A 23,522-nucleotide genomic window follows, 5' to 3' on the forward strand; every position below is an offset into this window, starting at 1 on the left:
TCACCTGAAACTCACTCCAAAGAGTTGGCTAAACCACTGTTGACACGGACATATCTCAACACAAGTTTTATCTTTTGGGACTTCCTACTTTAGCCTTTGTCTGCTGGAATACTCATTCATTAAGTCATTCAAGAAACATTTATTTTGTAGTTATAATGTACACATACTGTATCAGGTCCTGAAAAGATATAATAGACTAAGGAAGACAGTCCATTAAATAGACAGGTACAAGTGAGAACACAAAGCTGGGGTAAGTTGTCCTGTTTATCTTTGTATCTTCATTTTCCCACGGTGGTGGGGACAGGGGAAGATGATAAACAGATATTTGCTCAATGAATACATGACCTTTTGAATCAATGAACAGATGTAATGTGTCAAGTACAAATAGAAGTAGCTCATGGAAGCACTAGAGAAGCACAGAAATGTGGAGAGCAGACGTTTTCAGGGTCTGGACATACAGATTGAGGTGTAAGAATTAATCTGGCAGCTGGAGTAGCATGTGAAGAAGCCAGATAGAAAACAGCACGGTATAGAGAGGAAAAGACAAGTGAATGAAATTTACAGTTAGTGTATAAATGTGGCAAGAGATGAGTTTGAACAGTAATTGCGGCAAAGTCAGGACGGGCCATCTATGTGCATCAGCTAATGAAGCTGGAGTTCATCTTGGGGCAAATGGGAAGCCAACAAGGCTTTAGCTGATTTATTTTAGCTTATTTATTAGAAGAATGATATGATTTCCATCTCAAGAGTCTAAACTATGTCCTATCCTCCTGTACCTTAGTCTTCCAAAGTTTAGTAAATTGCCTTTTTGAAAAAAATTAAGTTGTGTCTGAAGTCTCCAGTAACCATAGGCTAAGTTATTTGGATCAACATCTCTGCTGACAATACATCAGACTGGATATAATCACATATTCTTAAACACATCCAAGATTAGATAAGACAGGGAAAACAAGGGAAAAGCAACAAATAACATACAAGGGAACTCCCATAACGCTGTCAGCGAATTTTTCAGCAGAAGCTCTGCAGGCCAGAAGGGAGTGGCGTGATATATTTAAAGTGATATATGGGAAAAACCTACAACCAAGATTTATTCTATCCAGCAAGGCTCTTGTTGAGATTTGATGGAGAAATCAAAAGCTTTACAGACAAGCAAAAGCTAAAAGAATTCAGCACCACTAAACCAGCTTTATAACAAATGCTAAAGGAACTTCTTTAGGTGGAAAAGAAAAGGTCACAACTAGAAACAAGAAAATTATGAAATGGGAAAGCTCACCAGTAAAGGCAAACATACAGAAAAGGTACAAAATTATCCACACAAAAATATAGTATCAAAACCAGACATCGTGAGAGGAGGAGAGTACAAAGGCAGGATATTTAAAATGCACTTGAAATTAAGAGATCAGCAACCTAAGTCAAGCATATATATATATAGACGCCTATTCCAAAACCTCATGGTAACCACAAACCAAAAATCTGTAATAGATATACACACAAAAAGGAAAAAGGAATCTAAACACAATACTAAAGATAATCATCAAATCACAAGAGAAGAGAACAAAAGGGGGAGGGGGGAAGTCCTCCAATATATCTAGCTAAGCACCTGTGCTTTGACCATGAATGCTTTCTTCTGTTCAGATCCTGAACAAGGTACCACACTAGCTACCAACCCAACCCTCTAACCAATCAGGTCAGAATTCAAAGAACCTGGAGCAGCCCTGAGGTCCATAAGCTCACATAAGAATAGGAATCCCTCTATAATAAACATAGTAGTAACTACCATTTAATTAAGTATCTACTATTTGAGTCCTCTATTAGACCCTGGACATGCATTTTCATTTGTCTAGGAAGACCATCTGAGGATAAGTTACTCAAGGTCACACAAACCCAGCTTGGATTCTAGAACCCATGTTCTTTCTGGGCCTGTCCACCTGGGTCTCTAGGTTAATGTGGTAGTTTCCTCCTTTGGGGGCTGCAGCCCTATCCTAATGTAGGCAGTCTTGACTGAGGCTCTCATACTCTGTACATGTCTTATTAGCCCCCTCCCTGCAATGGTTGAACCTGACTTGCGGACTCAGTCACTGGCTGGAGTCCTGACCCTTCACTGATGGGTTTCTGGCAACAAGGCCTTTCACTGGCCACTGTCCAGACCAGTATTGCTGGCCCCAGTCACCACAGAAGCTCGGGGTGGAGTTAGTTCATCCAGCCTGATCTACTTTCAACACCTTCTCCGCAATAAATGCTGATAAGTTGGGATGGTCACCTACTATGGGCCAGCATTACATTAAACACCTAAAATTCATTGTTGAACTTGAGTGGTACTCATCTACCCTGGACCCTCAGGCTGCCTGTCATCCAAGCCCACACCATATCAAGGCCAAAAGCATGAAGAAATCTTCCGTGGGTATGGTGACGCTGCTGAAAAGGCTTTGTGCAAAAGATATACCAAGAAACAACAAATGTGAGATGTACACAGAGAGAACTTCGGGTTCCTGCAGAATCATGGGTTGTTGGTCATGGTTCACACTGTCAGCGGGAAACTCACCCAACACAGGTTTGTAAAATTACATCAGTGGCGATAAGGAAGTTGGAAAAAGTAGAGATTGGTAAGGTTGAGAGTCACAATTAGTCTCAGATGGGAGCAATTCATCCTATAGGCGCCATACCATACATCAGTTCTTTACAATGTGCATGAAAATCACCTGGGGCTCTTGTTAACGCTGTGGATTCTAACTCAGTACATCTGAGACGGGGCCTGAGGTGCTGCATTCTAACACGCTCCTCTAAATTGATGAAAGCCACCGATTCTCAGACTACACTTTGCATAGGAAGCCCATAGACCTCCTTGACACAGGTTTTAAAAGGAAAAAATAAGTTGATTACTTGGATCTAAGTCATGCATGTAGGTGGTATTAGAACCTTCCAGCCAAAGTGCATGATCTTACCAGAAAAGCAATCATTCTTAGAGGAAAAAGACCAAGCCAGCACTGAGTCTCAGAGCGTGAGGGAGATGGATCCCCGGGTTGAGGAGTCCGGAAACACATATAGAAATCAAGAGAGGGAAAGAAAGGGCAGCAGTCATAGAAACAGCAACAATGTTGTTCAACTGAATAAATAATCCACGTTTGAAAAGCAGAGAAGAAGGTAGCCTGGGGTATTTGAAGTCAGGCCTGGGAATGCCAGACCCAGGACACTAGGCTCACTGTCACAGAAACGGCAAACTTCAAAGTCTTAACAACAAGAAATGGAAAGAAATCCGCGCAGGCAAACCAACACCGCCGAGGTGAGCAAAGGGTTACAAATGTCCAGAAGGCAACCAGGTAGATTCCCAGATGTGGAAAGTGAACTTACCTGCTCATCTTCAGCTTCCAGAAGGAACTGTACAAGGGAAATCAAAGTGTCGTAGTCCCAGAGGAAACAGCGTGTTCAGCAAGGTATCCAGGAAGGGATGAAATGCGGAGCTGGAAAACCCAGCCGAGGCTCAGCTCTGCTACTCACGTCAAATCCGCCGTAAAGTTACGTCGTAGGGAACCAATGAAAGGCCTGTATTCCTTGTTACCTGCGTGGGGCAGAATCACGTGTGAGTTAAGTGGCTCTAGCTGTGAAAACTGGCAAACAGTATGAGGCACAAGGCACACTGGTAGAGCCCTGAGTCTCAGTGAGGTCCCAGATCAGCGGAATCAGCATCACCTGGGAAGCTGTTAGGATATGTAAATTCTCAGCCCCCGCCCCAAACCTACCAATCAGAAACTGTGGGGCTAGCGCCCTGCAGCCTGTCTTCCTACAAGCCCTCCCGGTGATTCTGATGCACGCTCACTGCAGTCGAGTCTTTTGAAAGCACGGTGGAGAATCAAGGCCAGGTGTGGCAAAGGACCATCATTATAAGTGGGCTTGATAACGGCGCTTTTAAAGAGCTAGTGAAGACTAAAGCCTGTTGACAGGGAGAAGAAAACCCAGGAGAGATAATGTAAAATAATAATTAATAAAACATGCTCAGTGAGCAACAAAGTTGGGCAATCATATTCCATGGTAGAGTTTGATCAATGTCGAGGCATCATCCAGCCACGCATAGGACAATAATGTTTTGATGCTGATGAGAGACATCATGCATGCCAAGAGGGGTCAACTCACAATATGCGTTTGAAAATTCTTCATGATGTATTTTTAAGAGACTCACCAAAAAGAAGTGCTATTTGGTGCCCATGCTTGTGAAGAGATCTTCTCAGAAGGGGAAAACAAACTTGAGAAAAACAAACATGGTGGTCTAATGGGATCTGTTTGACAAAAACGTTGAGAAAGAATTTTGTTTTAAATACGAACACAAGTGTAAGACACAAACCCCCCAAAAAACATGTAGGGGCTTTAATTACAGGCATACTTTGTTTGTGTGTGTGTGTGTGTGTGTGTGTGCTTTGCTTTATGGTGCTTCACAGACACTGTGTTTTTTACAAATTGAATATTTGTGGCAACCCTGCATCAAGCAAGTCTATTGGCACCATTTTCCAACAGCATTTGCTAACTTCATGTCTCTGTGTCACATTTTCGTAATTCTCACAATATTTCAAGTTATAATGATATTTGTTGTGGTGATCAGTGGTCTTTGATGTTACTATGGCAAAAAGCTTGCAATGTGCTGAAGGCTCAGATGTTGGTGAGCATTTTTCAGTATTAATTTTTAATTAAAAAAATTACAGAAGGAAGCAATCTGAAAAGGCTACATAGTGTATGATTCCAACTATGACATTCTAAAAAAAGTAAAATTATGAAGACAGGGAAAAGATCAGTGGTTGTCAAAGGTTATGGGGAAGGAAGGGATAAGTAAGCAGAGCACATAGGATTTTTAAGGCAGTAAAAATACACTGTATGATACTTTAGTGAAGGATATGTGTCATTATACATTTGTCCAAACCCACAGAATGCACACCACCAAGAGTGAACCCTAATGCAAACTGTGGACTTTGGATGATTGTGATGTGTCTGTGTAGGTTCATCGATTGTAACAAATGTACCACTCCAGGGGGATGCTGATAATGAGAAAAGGTATGCATGTGTGGAAGCAGGGAGGGATATGGAAAATCTTCATATCTTCCTCTCAATTTAATATAAAACTACTCTAAAAAAGTCTTTAAAAAAATGAATGTAATGCCACCCTAGAGAAGGCTGTATTCCAGCCCATAGAAGCAATACATCCCTTGGTCTATATTAAATTTTAATCTTGTAAATTTATATAATACTCATAACACACGTTTGGAGAGCGTCATAATTAACTTGGATTTAAAACTATCAGTTCCAAATGGTGGGATCCACCAGACTGCTAAGAGGAAAAAGAAGTACATATTTGAACTACGTTTTTACCTGACAAGGGATAGGAAAGTCTCTCAAAGAGACAAACGAACAACAACAACAAAAGTGCACACTGATGGCAGATGAATTCCAGAAAAAGGCTGTGCTAACCAAGAGCTATAGCACTTTCAAAGGCATTGCCCGTTAGAGATAAATCCAGAGCGTGTCAGGTTATATTTTCCTATCAACGATTGACAGTGCAGAGCTATTAAAATGACTGTATATCTTTATTAGATGTGTAAATGTAATTTAAATATTATTCTAGGTGCATTTTTTTAAGTGAGAAGAAAATGAGGTCTGTAGATTCATCTGAAACAATCTGTAATACGTGGAATTATGAGACACAAACTCAATATGAATATTTATTTCATAAACATCTGCTTGAATACAAAATATGTGGCTTAAGCAAATTCAACATGAAAAATAGTTCAATTAAAACTAAAAGCATTTAAGAAGAACACTGTATTGAAAGCAATAGATTTTACTTGCAGGCAGTTGATAAGGTTATAAAACAGCAAATGGTAAGTGGCGAAGAACAACAAAAGAAACAGTTTGCTGAAATTAGAAAATACTAAAGAGAACTGTATAAAGAATCATACATTCTTGCCTTCACAGTACTTCAACCAACATTGAGAGCAAAAGATATTTAATTGACTAAAAAATTTAATGAAACAGACTGTTGGGGAGTTATTTCAAAGAGCAAATTCTCAGAGCAATTTTGACTTTTACCTCCATTCCAAAATTGTCTTTTAATTTATAAAACTTAAATTTTTCCATTCAGGAATTTATATTTCTCCAGACCTTTATAAATCTAAAAATTTTAATCTTATGTCTTCTTTCTAAAATAATACGTATATTCTTAGGAAAATTCAAAAATAAAAAAGTGTAAAAAAGAAAACATCATCTATAACATTCTCATATCATGCTATTATATGTTACATCACGGCAGTTTTCTTTTACAGCCATGGAAAATATTATTTTAATAGCCTTCTAATGATCTTAATGTCCTTATTATATCATCCACCAGGAGACATCAGTTGAATGAAAATGAGTCTAATTGGTTTACCTGCAAGAAAATTCTGGGTAAGACTTCAGAGTTTAGTTTTATTTTTCTGGGAATCCACAGAACGTCAGTTTGTTGGAGCAGGAAGTTGCTTTGTCTAATCTATTGTCCAAACATTCCATTAGCAAGATAAAATTGGAGCATCATGGCAGAAATGTTTAAAAGCCTAGAAAGGCATTACTGAAGTTTAGGGTACACTTTAAAAATGTCATTAGACATTTTAACCAAAACTGAGCTCTTTACCCAAAGAAGCAACTGTATATTGATATATGTCTTGCAGTAGCTTAAAGAGGTAACTGAAGTGAACCCACCAATACCAACCATGTTGCACATCACTGGGAGGCAGGAAATGGTTACTGGTTGGTCTTGCCCTCTTGGAACTATAGCAACATACTGGTTGATCAAGCTCTTATTTAGATAAAGTTGAATCCTCCCATTTCATTCTTCCTTTCACTCTACCTCACCTTTCACATTATACATGACATTTAAACCTTGCATTTCACCTGTGTGGCAAAACAGCCTTCAGGATGTTTTCTGTCACACTCGCACCAACCAGTATTTCTGTTTTTACTTTCACATATAAACCAGGTGTTTTTTTTTAAATGGGCTTCATTTCTACCATAGTGGTACAGAGTGCCTTGTGTGTGTGTGTGTGTGAATCCAGAGTGCTCATGGACAAATTTAGCAAATATTCCACCTACTCTGTTCTACTCATAGTTCTGGGTGTTGAAAACCCAGCGGTGACCCAGAGAGATGAGGTCCTTGGAGTTTGCCTTCTAGTTGCCAGAGACAGAAACATATAAATAGATGATAGATAGATAGATATAGATGAATGATAGATAAAGACAATTTCCATTAGCAATAGGTACAGAAACAATGAACAGTGATATGATGGCGTGGAGAGCGGGGGGATGCATGCTACTTTTGTTAAGATGGTTTCCTTACACAGTGAAGTGAGTTTTATTGTCAATCTCAGGTGAGGGGCACTCAGCTCTGTGGGTCCCTGAGCAGATGTCCAACCTGTCTGAGTCTGGAGACAAGGGCTGCCCAGTCTTCAGGTCCAGGTCAACTCACTCGAGCCTTGGTTTGTTTTGCTTTTAATTATTTTTCAGTATGAGATGTTTCCAAACTCATTTACATACAAATGTATCTCCACCTACTATCTTTGATATTTTTGCTATTTAGTGTCATCACTAAACATATGTTTTAGTGTTTTTACTATGAGCCAAACATACTCTAATGAAGCATTTAGGTTGTGTTATTTATCCATTCTGGGCTGTGGGATTGATGTGATTTACGGCGGATCTGCAGATGAAGCGTCCATAGGAACACAGTGGGGGATGTGATTTCTACTTTCCTTCTTGTTACATCTTTCCTTCCTCTTGACTTTTCTCTATACATCTGGAATTAGCTCCAAGATGTGAGAAGTTCAAATGATCTTCCATGTTGGTAACCTCAGAGCAAATGCCTGCTGCTGCTGGAAAAGAAAGAAATCCTGACTTTTCCCCCAGGGTACATAGGGAATTTGGCCCTCAGCCTATCAAACAGAATTCCTTACATAGAATCTACTTTTATATACCATTCATGATGTCCGTGAGCTTTTTGATGTTGCTTTTACTCCAGAAGACTCAGTGTTGATACCTTCCCTCCTTTGCTTTCAAAATAATACAGTATTTAAAAACCCATCTCTATGTAAAGCCTTCCTTTCCTTCATCCCTGCTTTAAACCTTTCAGGTAATACCAGTTTTCCACTTGCTTAATTCACCCTTAGTGAACATTAGCTTACTAATCTGCTATTGAGGAACAGAATCATGAATTAAGGAATGTGTTTTTTTCAGAAACTGGATGCAAAAGTAAGGTGAGAAACAATGACACTTATTAGGCAAAGCAGATCTAGCTTAAACCGTAATTTTTGGATATTTTAAAAGCTTCAGTTAAACTAGTGGAAAAGGTTTCTGGAATACTGAGGGTTTTCAGATCAAATTTTAATCTGATGTCAATATTTATATTCTCTTAGAAGGTACAACTGAATCAATAGTAAAAAAAAAAAAAAAATTACTAAAAATGTATACAAGATTATAGTACTGTGAAAAATCTCACCCAGAAGGTTTATATCTGATAGTTTCTTTGTGAGCTTTTACAATGTGGTCTGGGCTCACAAAAATCAAATCATAAATGAAATATACAGATAGTACATTTCAGTTACACTTCTGTGTCCACGTTATATATATATTAAAATATTCATACCATTTTCAGACATTTTGAGGGCTGGCCCAGAGTGTTTTGCACAAAGAGAAATGTGGAAACAGGAGGTTACATTTGCTGGAATACAAGTATCCATATTTTGGTGTATGAATTATAATATACCCTGCCCACACCCACAATTTTACATTTTAAGATAGCTTCCATTGTAAGAAGGAGATAAAACATACCTTTACCTCAAAAGATTAAAGGCCAAACTTACTGACAAATTTCTTCTTGATTCAACTGCAAACATCACGTAAGATCCCCCAGATATTGTACCATACGCTTCATCACCTTTTACTTTTTATTTAAAAATGAAAGCATGCCATAAACCTTTCAAAATCACTTCATACTGTGCTTTCACTAGAAAATGGCTGTGGAGTTATTACCTGCAACCTGGGAGGTAGTGGCTTTAGGCCAAAATTATTAAAAAGCTTAAAATGTTTCTTCCAACTCCAAACTGCTGGCATGTTGCCATTACCATGTTTTTTTCTCTTTATCTGTGTCTAATTTCCAACCAACACTTCGAGACACTAAAAGCTGCTTTTGACGGGAAAAAAAGTGGTCTTTTTTTAAAAAGCAGGGAAGAATTTTGCTTGCAATCCAAGGAATTTAAGAAGGAATCTCACCTCAAATCAAGGAAATTATAGCTAAAATGTTAAAAAATAAAAATAAAACCCACATTACCACCTTCCCTCAAATTTTAGAAGACATTGAGTCTGAAATACTTAGTGATTAAGTATATGAGTTAATTTATACTAACAGTTTTAATTTTCCAAAATCCACTTATTTCTCTGGTAAATCCCAAACCAAAGGATATATTCATTATATCTATTGTGCTGATGCTATACATTTTTACTGATGAATTTTTATCTCTAGCATGACCCAAGAGGGGAGACAGAATACACATGTCCACAAAGAAATTGTCACAAGGGACTCAGCCATGCTGCAATCAGCCAACATATAAGCAGACACGTGCACACATGCTAACCGTGAAATTTTCTGCTTCCAGTTTCGTAGATTTAATTACTGACTTTTTGACGCAGTGCAGTCACACACCTCATTACAGAATATTAACTTCATCCTCACATATAAACCAAGGAGTTAATTTTATTCTGGAAAAGGCATGTCTTTCCCATAATATGAAAGTGAAATGCTTCATTAGAGTATGTTTGTAGTTTTAAGGTATTCAGAATTAGAACTTTAACTTGCAAAGAGCATAGATGTTGGGACACAGAGAACCAAGTTGCTTCATTCATGTGTGGCGTTTTTAGTTAACCCTTAGGGACGGTCATGACATTAACCCCCTTTCCCCTCTCCCTACTTCTTCATCTTAGACATAGGAACTTTGGGTAAGGCCACTGGTTTAGGTCTCTGAGAGGTCAGATGTCACAGATTCCAGTTTTGTTTTTCTTATGTCAAAAGATTTAACAACTGGCTGTGCCAGGCATTAACTCCTCCTTTTTAAATTGAGTTACAGTTGATGTATAATATTATATAAGTTTCAGGTGTACAATACAGTGAATCACAGTTTTTAAAGGTTATACTCCATTTATAGTTATTAAAAAATATTGGCTGTATTCCCCATGCTGTACGATATGTCCTTGTAGCTTATTTATTTTATACATAGTAGTTTGTACCTCTTAATTCCTTACCCCTATCTTGTCCCTCCCCCCTCCCTCCCCCACTTGTAACCACTAGTTTGTTCTCTGTATCTGTGAGTCTGTTTCATTTTTGTTATATTCACTAGTTTATTGTTTAGATTCCACACATGTGATACCATACAGTATTTGTCTTTTTCTGTCTGACTTATTTCACTTAGCATAAGAGCCTCCAAGTGCATCCATCTTGCTGCAAATGGAAAGTTTTCATTCTTTTTGATTGCTGAGTAGTATTTATTTATCTATTTTTCTTTTTTTTTTCTTAACATCTTTATTGGAGTATAATTGCTTTACAATGGTGTGTTCGTTTCTGCTTTATAACAAAGTGAATCAGTTACACATATACATATGTTCCCATATCTCTTCCCTCTTGCATCTCCCTCCCTCCCACCCTCCCTATCCCACCCCTCAAGGTGGTCACAAAGCACCGAGCTGATCTCCCTGTGCTATGCGGCTGCTTCCCACTAGCCATCTATTTTACGTTTGATAGTGTATATATGTCCATGCCACTCTCTCACTTTGTCACAGCTTACCCTTCCCCCTCCCCATGTCCTCAAGTCCATTCTCTAGTACATCTGTGTCTTTACTCCCATCTTGCCCCTAGGTTCTTCATGACCTTTTTTTTTTTTCCTTTCTTTTAGATTCCATATATATGTGTTAGCATATGGTATTTGTTTTTCTCTTTCTAACTTACTTCACTCTGTATCACAGACTCTAGGTCCATTCACCTCACTACAAATAACTCAGTTTCATTTCTTTTTATGACTGAGTAATATTCCATTTTATATATGTGCCACATCTTCTTTATCCATTCATCTGTCGATGGACACTTAGGTTGCTTCCATGTCCTGGCTATTGTAAATAGAGCTGCAATGAACATTGTGGTACATGACTCTTTTTGAATTATGGTTTTCTCAGGGTATATGCCCAGTAGTGGGATTGCTGGGTCATATGGTAGTTATATTTTTAGTTTTTTAAGGAACCTCCATACTCTTCTCCATAGTGGCTGTATTGATTTACATTCCCACCATCAGTGCAAGAGGGTTCCCTTTTCTCCACATCCTCTCCAGCATTTATTGTTTGTAGATTTTTTTGATGATGGCCATTCTGATTGGTGTGAGATGATATCTCATTGTAGTTTTGATTTCCATTTCCCTAATGATTAATGATGTTGAGCATTCTTTCATGTGTTTGTTGGCAATCTGTATATCTTCTTTGGAGAAATGTCTATTTAGGTCTTCTGCCCATTTTTGGATTAGGTTGTTTGTTTTTTTTGATATTGAGCTGCATGAGCTATTTGTATATTTTGCAGATTAATCCTTTGTCAGTTGCTTCATTTGCAAATATTTTCTCCATTCTGAGGATCATCTTTCCGTCTTGTTTATGGTTTCCTTTGTTGTGCAAAAGCTTTTAAGTTTCATTAGGTCCCATTTGTTTATTTTTGTTTTTATTTCCATTTCTCTAGGAGGTGGGTCAAAAAGGATCTTGCTGTGATTTATGTCATAGAGTGTTCTGCCTATGTTTTCCTCTAAGAGTTTGATAGTGTTTGGCCTTACATTTAGGTCTTTAATCCATTTTGAGTTTATTTTGTGTATGGTGTTAGGGAGTGTTCTAATTTCATACTTTTACATGTACCTGTCCAGTTTTCCCAGCACCACTTATTGAAGAGGCTGTGTTTTCTCCACTGTATATTCCTGCCTCCTTTATCAAAGATAAGGTGACCATATGTGCATGGGTTTATCTCTGGGCTTTCTATCCTGTTCCATTGATCTATATTTCTGTTTTTGTGCCAGTACCATATTGTCTTGATTACTGTCACTTTGTAGTATAGTCTGAAGTCCGGGAGCCTGATTCCTCCAGCTCCGTTTTTCTCTCTCAAGATTGCTTTGGCTATTCGGGGTCTTTTGTGTTTCCATACAAATTGTGAAATTTTTTGTTCTAGTTCTGTGAAAAATGCCATTGGTAGTTTGATAGGGATTGCATTGAATCTGTAGATTGCTTTGGGTAGTAGAGTCATTTTCACAATGTTGATTCTTCCAATCCAAGAACATGGTATATCTCTCCATCTATTTGTATCATCCTTAATTTCTTTCATCAGTGTCTTATAATTTTCTGAATACAGGCCTTTTGTCTCCTTAGGTAGATTTATTCCTAGATATTTTATTCTTTTCGTTGCAATGGTAAATGCGAGTGTTTTCTTAATTTCACTTTCAGATTTTTCATCATTAGTGTATAGGAATGCTAGAGATTTCTGTGCATTAACTTTGTATCCTGCTACTTTACCAAATTCATTGATTAGCTCTAGTAGTTTTCTGGTGGCCTCTTTAGGATTCTCTATGTATAGTATCATGTCATCTGCAAACAGTGACAGCTTTACTTCTTCTTTTCCAATTTGGATTCCTTTTATTTCTTTTTCTTCTCTGATTGCTGTGGCTAACACTTCCAAAACTATGTTGAATAATAGTGGTGAGAGTGAGCAACCTTGTCTTGTTCCTGATCTTAGTGGAAATGGTTTCAGTTTTTCACCATTGAGGACGATGTTGGCTGTGGGTTTGTCATATATGGCCTTTATTATGTTGAGGAAAGTTCCCTCTGTTCCTACTTTCTGGAGGGTTTTTATCATAAATAGGTGTTGAATTTTGTCGAAAGCTTTGTTGAGTAGTATTTAATTTGTGTGTGTGTGTATTGCATCTTCTTTATCCATTGAACAGATTCCATTTTTGAAACAATTACAGTCACCCTCTTTGGCATGCCCAACTTCTTACCTGTGGTCTGTACCCAGCTACATATGGACAGAGAACTGGCATACTGACAGAGGATTTACTGCCCAATTGTCCTTCGCTTAAGAGAATTACAGTCACTCTCTGTTGATGGTGACAGAGACCCTGATGGTCCCTCTCCTATCTATCTACTCTGCCTCCTGGGAGGGTTTTCAAAGTTTACCCTCAAGCCCAGTAACTGTAGTAAGCCCAGTCTAGCTGATTTCAGCAGCTCTTTCTCTGCTGCTGGCATAGTATTTGGCTGGTAAATAAATTTCCCAGCCTTATTTAGTGTGACAGCCTTTTGCTTGGTAGCTGGTCCCATTAGGAGAACTGCTCTTTGACTTTTCTTCTTTGCTTCCCCTCTACCAGAGATTCTTTTCAGGAGATCAAGCTGTCCTTTATTTACCTTGAGCACCAACAGAGATTGAAAATAAAGTTTACACTAATTTTCCACTATTCTTGGAGTATTTCTCATCTCCAATGCCCTTTTCTTTTCTTTCCTAGTCTTCTCACTTTTCTTAGAATTTCTCCCTGTTTTCTGAATTTCTTCCTCTCCTTTTTGGTATATTTTGATTCCTCGAATAACCAGGCCATAAACGTGGTCAGACTTATTATGATCTCTTTACCCTGGTCCTCTGTACTCCCATTCTTTTTTAAAATTCTAACCTTGCATAGGACTTCTTTGCACTGCAAATCATTGAATCAGGACTCAAGTATGCTCTTTCTGGCCTCAGGGCCCAGATAATAGAAATGAAACACCTTCTAGCCATCAGCTACCTCTCCAGTTCATAAAACAATCATCTCCCTCCCCAAGAATTGTCTACATTTCCTGTGAGACCAGCCACTGAGCTCTTCCTTCACCTAAAGCTCTTCCAGGTGAAACACCTTCAGTTAGAAGTAAACTTACAACCAGAGGCAGTGATCTCATCTGGAGGAGGCCTCTATGTACCTCCCTCCTCCCACCACAAGATGTAGCCTCCCAAGTTTCACCAAGGAGACAAAAGTCCATACACCTCCATTTTTTGGTCCTGACCTGCTTCACAGTCATATTAGATCCTGGAAGGGCTAAGCGTACCTCCATGGGCCCCTATTTGGCAAACGAGCCTGGGGTAGTCAGTTTGATTTGGGTTTTGGGAACTTAATGATTCACAAACATTTTTCTTTTTTGGTTTTCTACATTCTTTCCAGAAACTATCAGCTGTGGTTAAATTTGGTTCCTGTTTTTGTTTCTTTTAGAATTACTAAAGGGTAACCAGTCTTTTCAGGGTGACACTACCCCTTAATTAGCTGTGTCTATGGGTTTATAATCCTAACCAAGAAATTTCAGCATCTCTTTTAGGAAGTGGTGGGTTGACGAGACCCACCATTGATCTATTTCTCTTACCTGTCTTTAGAAAGAGGAGGAAGGTCTCCACCACATTGATTGGCAGAGACACCTAGGGACAGTTCATTGTTAGATGTCGATTGATGAAGGTGCACTAGTTTTGCATGAACAGGTACTCTCAAGGTTTACAGAGTTGCCAGCTTTTCATCTTCTCCTTCCCAAAATTCTTCTTAAATTACTGCTTGAGTCACCACCCCAGTTGTTGCTATGATTCATTCCACTTGACGTGAACTGATGAGGCAGGTTATGACTTCCACTTTCTTTGCCTCTAATATTTATAACCAGCTCACAACATATGCACCTGATTATGTTCTTCTATCTTCACTTTGGTATTTTTCCAACAATATTCTAGTTTTGTTGGTCTCTTGCTCTTTTTACAGAGGAGTATTTGCCTCACGTGTGCCCGCGCATGTACACGTGCTCAGGGAAAATGGAATAGATACTGATTGGAAGAAAACGTTGCTTTTTTCCACAAAGGAAGGAAGTCTGACAGTTAAGCATAGCTATAAAACTCCAATCACAGTAGGATGTAGAATGCTTCACTCACTTCTCTTTCACTGCAGCTCAGGAGGAAGGCTATGATTAAAGCAGTAATGGGCGTATGACTAGAAGGAAAACAAAGCAATGATGGCATTTGAATACATGATTCATTTTCTGGTACAAACGCAAGGAACTCCAGGTCATAGAGGACAGGACACATTGTTCCAATGCCTAGACATGCTGAGTCTAGTGCTCTGTGTTTAGAAAAACCAGAGCAAGAATTCTCCTCATAATGCCTCCAAAGTGGTCTTGCAAATATAACTGAAAGAGTCAAATCACTGCTCCATCCCTGAGAGAGGAAAAAGGATGCAGTCATCTGAGAACCGCGGCAGACCCTGAAGCAGTCGTTTCAAAGTGTTAGCAGGGTCTTTGTGTTAATAGGAGACAAAGCTGCTCCTTTTTTCAGCTTAAAAGGTGCAGACACCTTTGGAAGAAGGAAGAGACAAGCTCACAAAATTGATTTTGTCAAGGTTATCTGCCCTTTCAAGGTACTGAAAGGGTTCACAAAGGAATCTTACCAATGATGTTTATACGGCAACAGAATGCTTTCAGTTCCCTATGTTTCCAACATCCACCACCCTAATCCAGCTTTATACTTCGACTCAACCAATTTCCTGGTTTCTGTCCTGCTGTCTTGTACCCAGACAGTCTGTCTTTTGGCAGAGCTGTTTGAATGTGTACCCCAGCTGTAAAGGCTCACCACCTTTTACTTTGGATGTTATGTCGGCTGTTGGACTATTGGCTCTCAGCACAAACCCACCTCCCTTACTCTGCTTTGGGACGTTGAGTCTGGGTGTGGTTCTTCCCTGGAGGAGACTAAAAGGAAGAAAGGAGAAGGAATTTACTCCTTTCTGCTTTACTTTCTCTTGCTGTCAACATCACCCCAGAACTGGTTCTTCACTCTGGACACAGCAGGTGGTTTCAGAACCAGCAATCTCCTACAGCTGACAGTTCCGGGTCACTCTAAGAACAGTCTGAATACACCTCTCCAAGAAGACAGCTCCAGCAGGCAGCATCCCTCCTCCCAGGTGCAGGTCCCAGTTCCACAGGACTCATCCTGCAAACTTTTAAGTTCTAGCAATCCCTTCCCTTGTTTCCCAGCAGGGATGGTAGCTGCTTCCCGCATTTACTTCCTCTGTGAGACCTCAGTGTCTCCCCTTTGTCTCTGAAGTTTTTTAAACCTCCATTAACAATTGTCTATATTAAATTCTCTCTGTTAAAATAACTAGGTGGTTTCAATGTCCTGACTGCACCCTGCCTGCAAACAGTCAAACTTCTCCCTTCGTGACCCACTTCAAAGCCTACCTGTACCTTTGACCCCGTGTGACTCAGGCCAATGGATGGTGCAGTCCCACTTGGAGGCAGGAGAATGGACTTAATGACCTCTCCATGGCCCTTCCTGCATCATATAGCTCTGAGGTAGGGTCATTCATATGCCCAGGGCACTTCGTGAAAATTTTATATCTAACTGCAATTTATCTATACTCTCCAACGACTGTCCACATTTTTCTTTCAAGCCTCCAGCTTCTGGGAAGTGAAACACTGTGCTTAGAAACTGTACCACCCCGGAAGACAGTTATATTTAAATGGCCAAGCAATTCCTTGGGAATGAAGTGGTTGAAGGCTCAATGACAACAAATGGATTGCGAATGCTTGTGAGATTTATATAGTGTACACGTGGGAAATTCAGGTTCTTTCCAAGGAGCTGGTGGGTTTTATAAAGTGCATGTAAATTTTCAACTTGGACCTTGATCTGTTTAATATATGGCTGAGGGATTTTTCTAAATTGCTCTCCTTGGACCACAATTTTTAGCTGAGTTTACTATAATTTGTGTTCACAATAAAAAGCACAGGTTCTTCGGTGCTTTTCTTTTATTTGCATTAGTTACCAGAGACACATGAATATATGGAAAAATTCTCATCATTCATCAGATGCTCACTGAATTCCTGAAAAATGTTTACAGACCTCGTCTTCCTAATGAGAGAAGGAGAGAGGCAGGGCTGTGTGAGGACAACGGTGTGTGTGCAGCGCCCGCAGGAGGGCCAGGTTAAAGGGAGCTGGTGTGGCTGCCATGTTGACTTTCCAACTCAGCTAAATGCGAAGAATTTTATGGAAATGTTTTTTTTGTAAATTCTAGAAGGGCCTGGATGACTGAATCTTTCAGTGTGACAAATGACTTAGAACCCTTTAGAAAATCTCTTGTCTGTCAAATTAACAGCAGGAATTCTCATATTGGGATGTGTGTGTGTGTGTGTGTTTCATTACTACATTTATCCAATCACAAGTTACTTAAATTTTGGTAAAAGGTGTGAGTTTCTTTTGTATTAATATATATGTGTGTGTGTGTATATACATGATGTATATATACACATACACATACACATATACAGACATATACAGTTGACCCTTGAACAACATGGGGGTTAAGGGTGCGGACCTTCTGAGCAGTTGAATAATCTCGGATATAACTTTACAGTTGGCCCGCTGCCAACCTCCACAGGTTCATCCAAAGTTGAATCATGTAGGACTGCAGTACATATTTATGGAAAAAAATCCCAGTATAAATGGACCTGCACAGTTCAAACCTGTGTTGTTTAGGGTCCAATGTACTTTTCTCAAGAGCAGTTTTAGGTTCACAGCAAAAGTGAGTGCAAAGTACAGAGAGTCCCCACAGACCCTCTTTCCCCCACTGCCACCCACAGTTTATCTTTTTTACTGTAGGAAAACTGAACCAAACAGATTTATTCAACTTTTTTAGGATGAGGAAAACAATATAGAATAAGTCGTAAGAAACGCTCTCACATACTACCACCTCAAATAGGTTTCAATGTTTTACAAAATGCTCACACAGTATATAAGGCCATTTTGAACACACTTTTCTTTTTAAACTTCTCTTGCAATAAATAAAACATTAACAATTTCTTCTGTACCAACCTAAAGCAAAATGACTGTATTACTAGTTTTTACGATGTTGTTCACACATATCTTTAATCATGCACTTTTAATGAGATCAGTGCCCATACAACATCCCTCACCAGTGTGGTACATTTGTTACAATCAGTGAAGATACATCATAATCACCCAAAGTCCACAGTTTACGTTAGGGCCCATTCTTGGTGTTGTACATTCTATTTGTTTTGCCAAATATATAATGATATGTAACCACCATTAGAGTAGCATAAAGAATAGCTTCACTGTCCTAAACATCCTCTGTGCTCCAGCTGTTCACCCCTCCATCCCCCAACCCCTGGCAACCACTGATCTTTTTACTGTCTTTACCATTTTGCCTCTTCCAGAACATCACAGAGTTGGAATCATACAGTATGTAGCATTTTCAGATGGGCTTCTTTCACTTATTAATATGCATTTAATCTTCCTCCATGTCTTTTCATGGTTTGCTAGCTTATTTCTTTTTAGCCCTGAACAATATTCTGTTGTTTGGATGTATTCCAGTTTATTTCATCCATTCACTTACTGAAGGACATTTTGTTGCTTCCAACTTTTGGCAATTATGAATAAAGCTGCTGTAAACATTCATGTGCAGGTTTTGTGTGGATAAAAATTTTCAACTCATTTGGGTAAACAGCAAGGAGTGCCATTGCTGGATCATATGGCAAGAGTATGCTTAGTTCTGCCAAGAAACTTCCAAACTGTCTTCCAATGGCTGTACCACTTTGCATTCCCACGAGCAATGAATGAGAGTTCCTGTTGCTCCACGTCCCCATCAGCGTTTTGTGTTGTCAGTGTTTTAGATTTTGGCCAATCTAATAATCATATTCATTTTTAACAATATGATAATAATTAGCACTAACTAAGTGTCAGGCCTGTTTTAAGTGCTTTCCAATTAGTATCTCATTTAATTCTCACAACAACACTATGAGAAAGGGTCTATTATTATTCCCATTTTACAAATGATACAACTAAGGAAGAAAGAATTGATACACAGGCCCATGGTCACAGCTAATAAGTGGTAGTGCTGGAATTCCAACTTAGGAAGACCCTCTCTCTCAACCATTGCTCTCCACTTCCTCTCAAATATCAACTGTAACTTTAGAAGTAAAAAAAACACATTCTTATATATCCTTCCCTTCATTGTTTCCCTCCTTTTCTTCAGAATATTTTCATTTCTTTTGGCAATAGATTCTTTGTACATTGTTAAATGGTCCAAACTTGTCTCATCAAGAATCACACTTTCATATCTCTATTAATTTACAGATATCCAACACTTAACAGTGTAGTACATTGGGCTCTCGTTTCTTTATTTACATGAAATTTCTCCTTCTAATTGTCCTTAAGAGAGAGGGAAAAGGCTCAGATTCCAATTATTAATTATGACAGCAAAACTTTCAATAGAACTTACTCAAAATATACAGTCAGTAAATTGGATTTGCTAAAGAGAGCAACACATTATAAAATACTGTGTGTTATTGTATCTTCCAGAATCTACTGTGGGAAGGAGGCAAAGAAATAGCATTTACCAGGCACTTGCTGGATGGCTCAGTACAGAAGTGTGGTCCTCAGTCACCAGCATTAGAATCATCTGGGAGCTTGTTAGAAATGTAGAATCTCAGGCCACACCCCAGACATGCTGAGTCAGAACCTGCATTTTATCACCAAACCCCAGGAGATGCACATACACGCAACACAGTCAAGTTTGAGATGTACTGTAGCAGAGAAGCATAGCATGTGGCCATGCCCTGAGTCATGCTTCAGCCATCACATTCCCCATCATGAGAACCATCCTGATACAACCAAGTCAGACAGAAACTGGTGATATTTACCTGCCTAAGCTCATCCTTATTCTGTCAGGTGAAAAGAGGCATGGCTATCATTAGGTGCAGAATAGGAAACGGGCTTTTGCCAGTAGAACATTCATTGATTGGACCACAAGTTAGAGGAGTTTCAACTTCAGCGTAAAGGCAATGAGGATTCATTAAAGGATTTTAAGAAAAGAAATCATAGGGTAAGATTGCATTTTAGAAAGACCACTCTGGCTATAGGGTGGAAAACAAAGAAGATGGGGACAAGCCTGGAGCCAGATGACCATTCAGTGCAACGGGGGTGGGGTGGGGGCCCGGGAGAGCAAGCAGTAGCAGTGGAAGGAGAAAGACATAGATAGACTCAAAAGACATTTCAAAGGTAGACCTGTCAGGACTTGGTGATTAATTAGGATGTAAGTTGTAAGGAAGAAGGAGAGAAGAAATGAAGCCAAGGTTCCGTGGCCAAAATATTTTTAAAAAAGAAAGAGAAATTACCTGCACTAAACATTTAAATAGTGTTGCACTAGCCCAGGAGTAAACCGGCAGATCACTAGAACTAAGCAGAAAGACCAGAAGTCAAGTCAATTCCTTCCTACAAATTTTTATTATGATAATGATGACATTTAACCCATTAAGGAAGGGATTAATTATTCAATGACTCACACTGAGGTCAATGGTTAACTACTAAGGGAGAAAAACGGGTAACTTCCTGTCTCATGACAAAATGAGACTGAAAGATTGAAGAGTTGCATGTTTTAAAAAAAATCGTTAAAGAGCTAGAATAAACAAAAAATTGGCGAACAGTAAATTGATCTCATGATACAGAACGCTATTCTAAGGCATGAAAGAAAAAAGTACAAATCATATAGAAAAAGGTTGATAGATTTGACTGTATAAAAATTAAAAACATCTGTATTGCAAAAATAATTTTAAAGACAACCAGCTGGGGAATAAAGATATCTTATTGATTGAAAGAAAGATTATAAAATCAGTAGAAAAAGTAGTAAAAAAGATAGGAAATTTACCACCCAAAATTATGATTGATTTAAAAAAATTTTGTTCAAACATGCCAATAATCATGGAAGTAAAAATGATGAGATATTATTTTCCTTGTTAAATTGAATTACAATTCCCACTCATTCCTGGTGCAATAAAATTAGTAATTTCCACACAATGCAAATTAATGTAAATGTTCTGGAAGACAAGTTGGCAACCCATTCATATTCACTGACCCCAAATTTTCATTTTAGGAATTTACCCTATGAAAATTAGAACTATGCATAATGATTTATGGTGTACAAGGATATTCATTTCAGCAATCTAGAAATGGAAAACCTAAAACAAAGTGACTAGTAATAGGGAATTAGTTAAAAAAATAATGGTTATACACTTTAAAAATGATATTTAGCAGCCATTTTAAAATCATGTTTTTCAAGGGATATTTAATAATGTAAGAAAAAGTACATCGAAAATAGAAATTAAAAAAGAGATAAATAGCACGTTCATTTTAAAATATTTGTTAAATGTTATGTGAGGTACTGTTCTGCAGCGTAACGACTCTGCAGTTTGTACTACATATCTAAAGAATACACATATAGAAAGAATTCCAATTTTGCAAAAAGTATATATATCCATGGCCATAAAAATATTTATACAGAGAAAAACACGACAAACTGTTAACGATAGTTACATTTGAACGATGGCATGTTTATTTAAATTTTCTTGTTCACCATTTCCTGTGTTTTTCAATTTTATACAATGAGCATGTATTAGTTACTTATTTTTTTAAATAATAAATTCCAATTTTCTTTCAATTTTACTCTAAACAAGGGGAAGGAAAATTGACTTTGGGTTACCTTACTTTAGAGGAGACAGCTGGCACTTTCAAAGAGAAGTTGACTCAATAAGAAGGTACAATAAAGGAAATAATTACCAAATAAAAAAAGAAAGGAAAAATGGCAATCTGCAGAGTAAAAGAAGTCCCTGCCCCTCACAGGCTGCCACAATCTCACAGGCAGGTGTACTGGCCCCTTCCCACCTGGCCAAGAACCTCTGGACCCATGTTCTAGGAAGGCTCTTATGTGCATCTTGGCCCCATCCTGGACCAAGTCTAAGGCTCCAAGTCAACACTTCGACTGATCGTCCTTGAAAAAGAAATGACTTTTCCCAGATGGCACCCACGGTAGGATATAAAATAGTTTAAATTTGGCTTTCTAATAAATGGATTTATAATGATTAATCCTGGGCCCAGGTCAGATTTCTTCCTACCACTTCAGAAGGAAACCTTAAGTAAATTGACTGACGCTGTGGGAAAAACGTAGAATGCCGACAGGAGAGAGAATCTCAACAAATTCAAGCATTGTGATGACGTCACAGGATTAGAATTTTAAATTTCTGTCTAACAGTTTGATGCTTATTTTCCCTCTGCCATAAACAATACCTGGTGTCACCACAGGCTACTTACAATGTCTTGGGTAACTGATTTCTTCTGATAAGGTGCCATTAACCCCATTCTATGCATTGGGACATCAAGGATTAGAGAGCACTAGTGAGCTGTCAAAGGTCACATAAGAAACAGACAGGATGGTACTCTGAACCTCGCCTGGATTGTGTGTCTCCCCGTCTGTACTGCTCAGAAGTCCTGAACATATGCTCTTCCCACTAATACATCATCCGATGAGTATTTACTGTGTCTTCAGCACAGTGCTGGAAGTGTTTATTTCTAATCCTCACAGCAGCCCTGCTATGAGACTGATTTTACTTACAGATGAGAAAGTTGAGGTGCAGTGAGAATAAGTAATTGTCCTCATCTCACTCAGCTAACAGATGCCAAGAGGAGACAACATATCATACTTGGCAAATCTCAACATTTCCAGACTTTCCCCAGGAAGCTCATTACTGCAGATCATACATAAGAAAAACACACACACATTATTCCATAAGCCATGGAGCCAATGCCCAGTGACCCTTTAGGCCCGTTTAAGCTAATTTAACAAGCTTCAGTGTAAACCTCCCCTTCTCTGCAATTTGCTTACACAGAATCCTATTCTAATCCTGCTCTGGGGCATAGGATGTTGTAGCTATTCTACACTGGAGTAAGGCACACACCACGAATCACACACTGCATAGGTATGATGAGACATGCGCCATAGTTAAGCCTGAGGTCATCAAATGTGCTTCTTATAGTTAACTGACATCCCTGTAGAGGATTTATTTCGTTTTACACAATTATCTTCTTTTATACTATCTAAAGCAAACCAAGCCCACACTCAAAGGCAGCACTCACTCCCCAAAGAAATACAACGCAAGCTGCAGTGTAACTTAAAATTTTCTAGTGGCCCCATTAAAAATCCTAAAAAGAAATAGGTGAAATTAATTCTAATAACATGTTTTATTTAACTAAATCTATGTAAAATATCATTAAAACAATGATCAATATTAAACCGTTAATGGATTATTTTACCTTATTTTCACACTGTCTTCAAAATCCAGTGTGTATCTCAGGCTCACAGGATGTCAGTTCAGACGAGCCACATTCCAAGGGCTCAGTAGGTACATATTCCTAGTGTCTACTGCATTGAACAATGCAGCTCTAAAGGGATTTGGTCAGCTTAATTCATTTTGCGCAGCTGCTACAAGAACAGGTGGATACGGCGGAAGTTGCATCCAGTTTGGACTGAGGTCGTAGTCCAGAATTTGCCCAATTGGATTTTATTCAAAGAATACTACATCTTGGAGAATCAGCTATCACAAATGTCTTTTCGTTT

The 23,522-nt window shown here is 38.6% G+C and overlaps 1 long non-coding RNA gene across 1 annotated transcript in view; it reads right to left on the minus strand.

The window, feature by feature from the left end:
* The window catches only part of LOC133076527 (uncharacterized), a 221,564-nt gene that overhangs the window by 178,773 nt on the left and 19,269 nt on the right, over positions 1-23,522 (minus strand). Inside the window, exon 2 of the long non-coding RNA XR_009697547.1 lies at positions 3,349-3,556. This is a non-coding gene — a long non-coding RNA (uncharacterized LOC133076527). The remainder of the gene's footprint in view (positions 1-3,348; positions 3,557-23,522) is intronic.

The sequence above is a fragment of the Eubalaena glacialis genome, chromosome 16, assembly GCF_028564815.1.
Source record: "Eubalaena glacialis isolate mEubGla1 chromosome 16, mEubGla1.1.hap2.+ XY, whole genome shotgun sequence".
NCBI lineage: Eukaryota > Metazoa > Chordata > Mammalia > Artiodactyla > Balaenidae > Eubalaena > Eubalaena glacialis.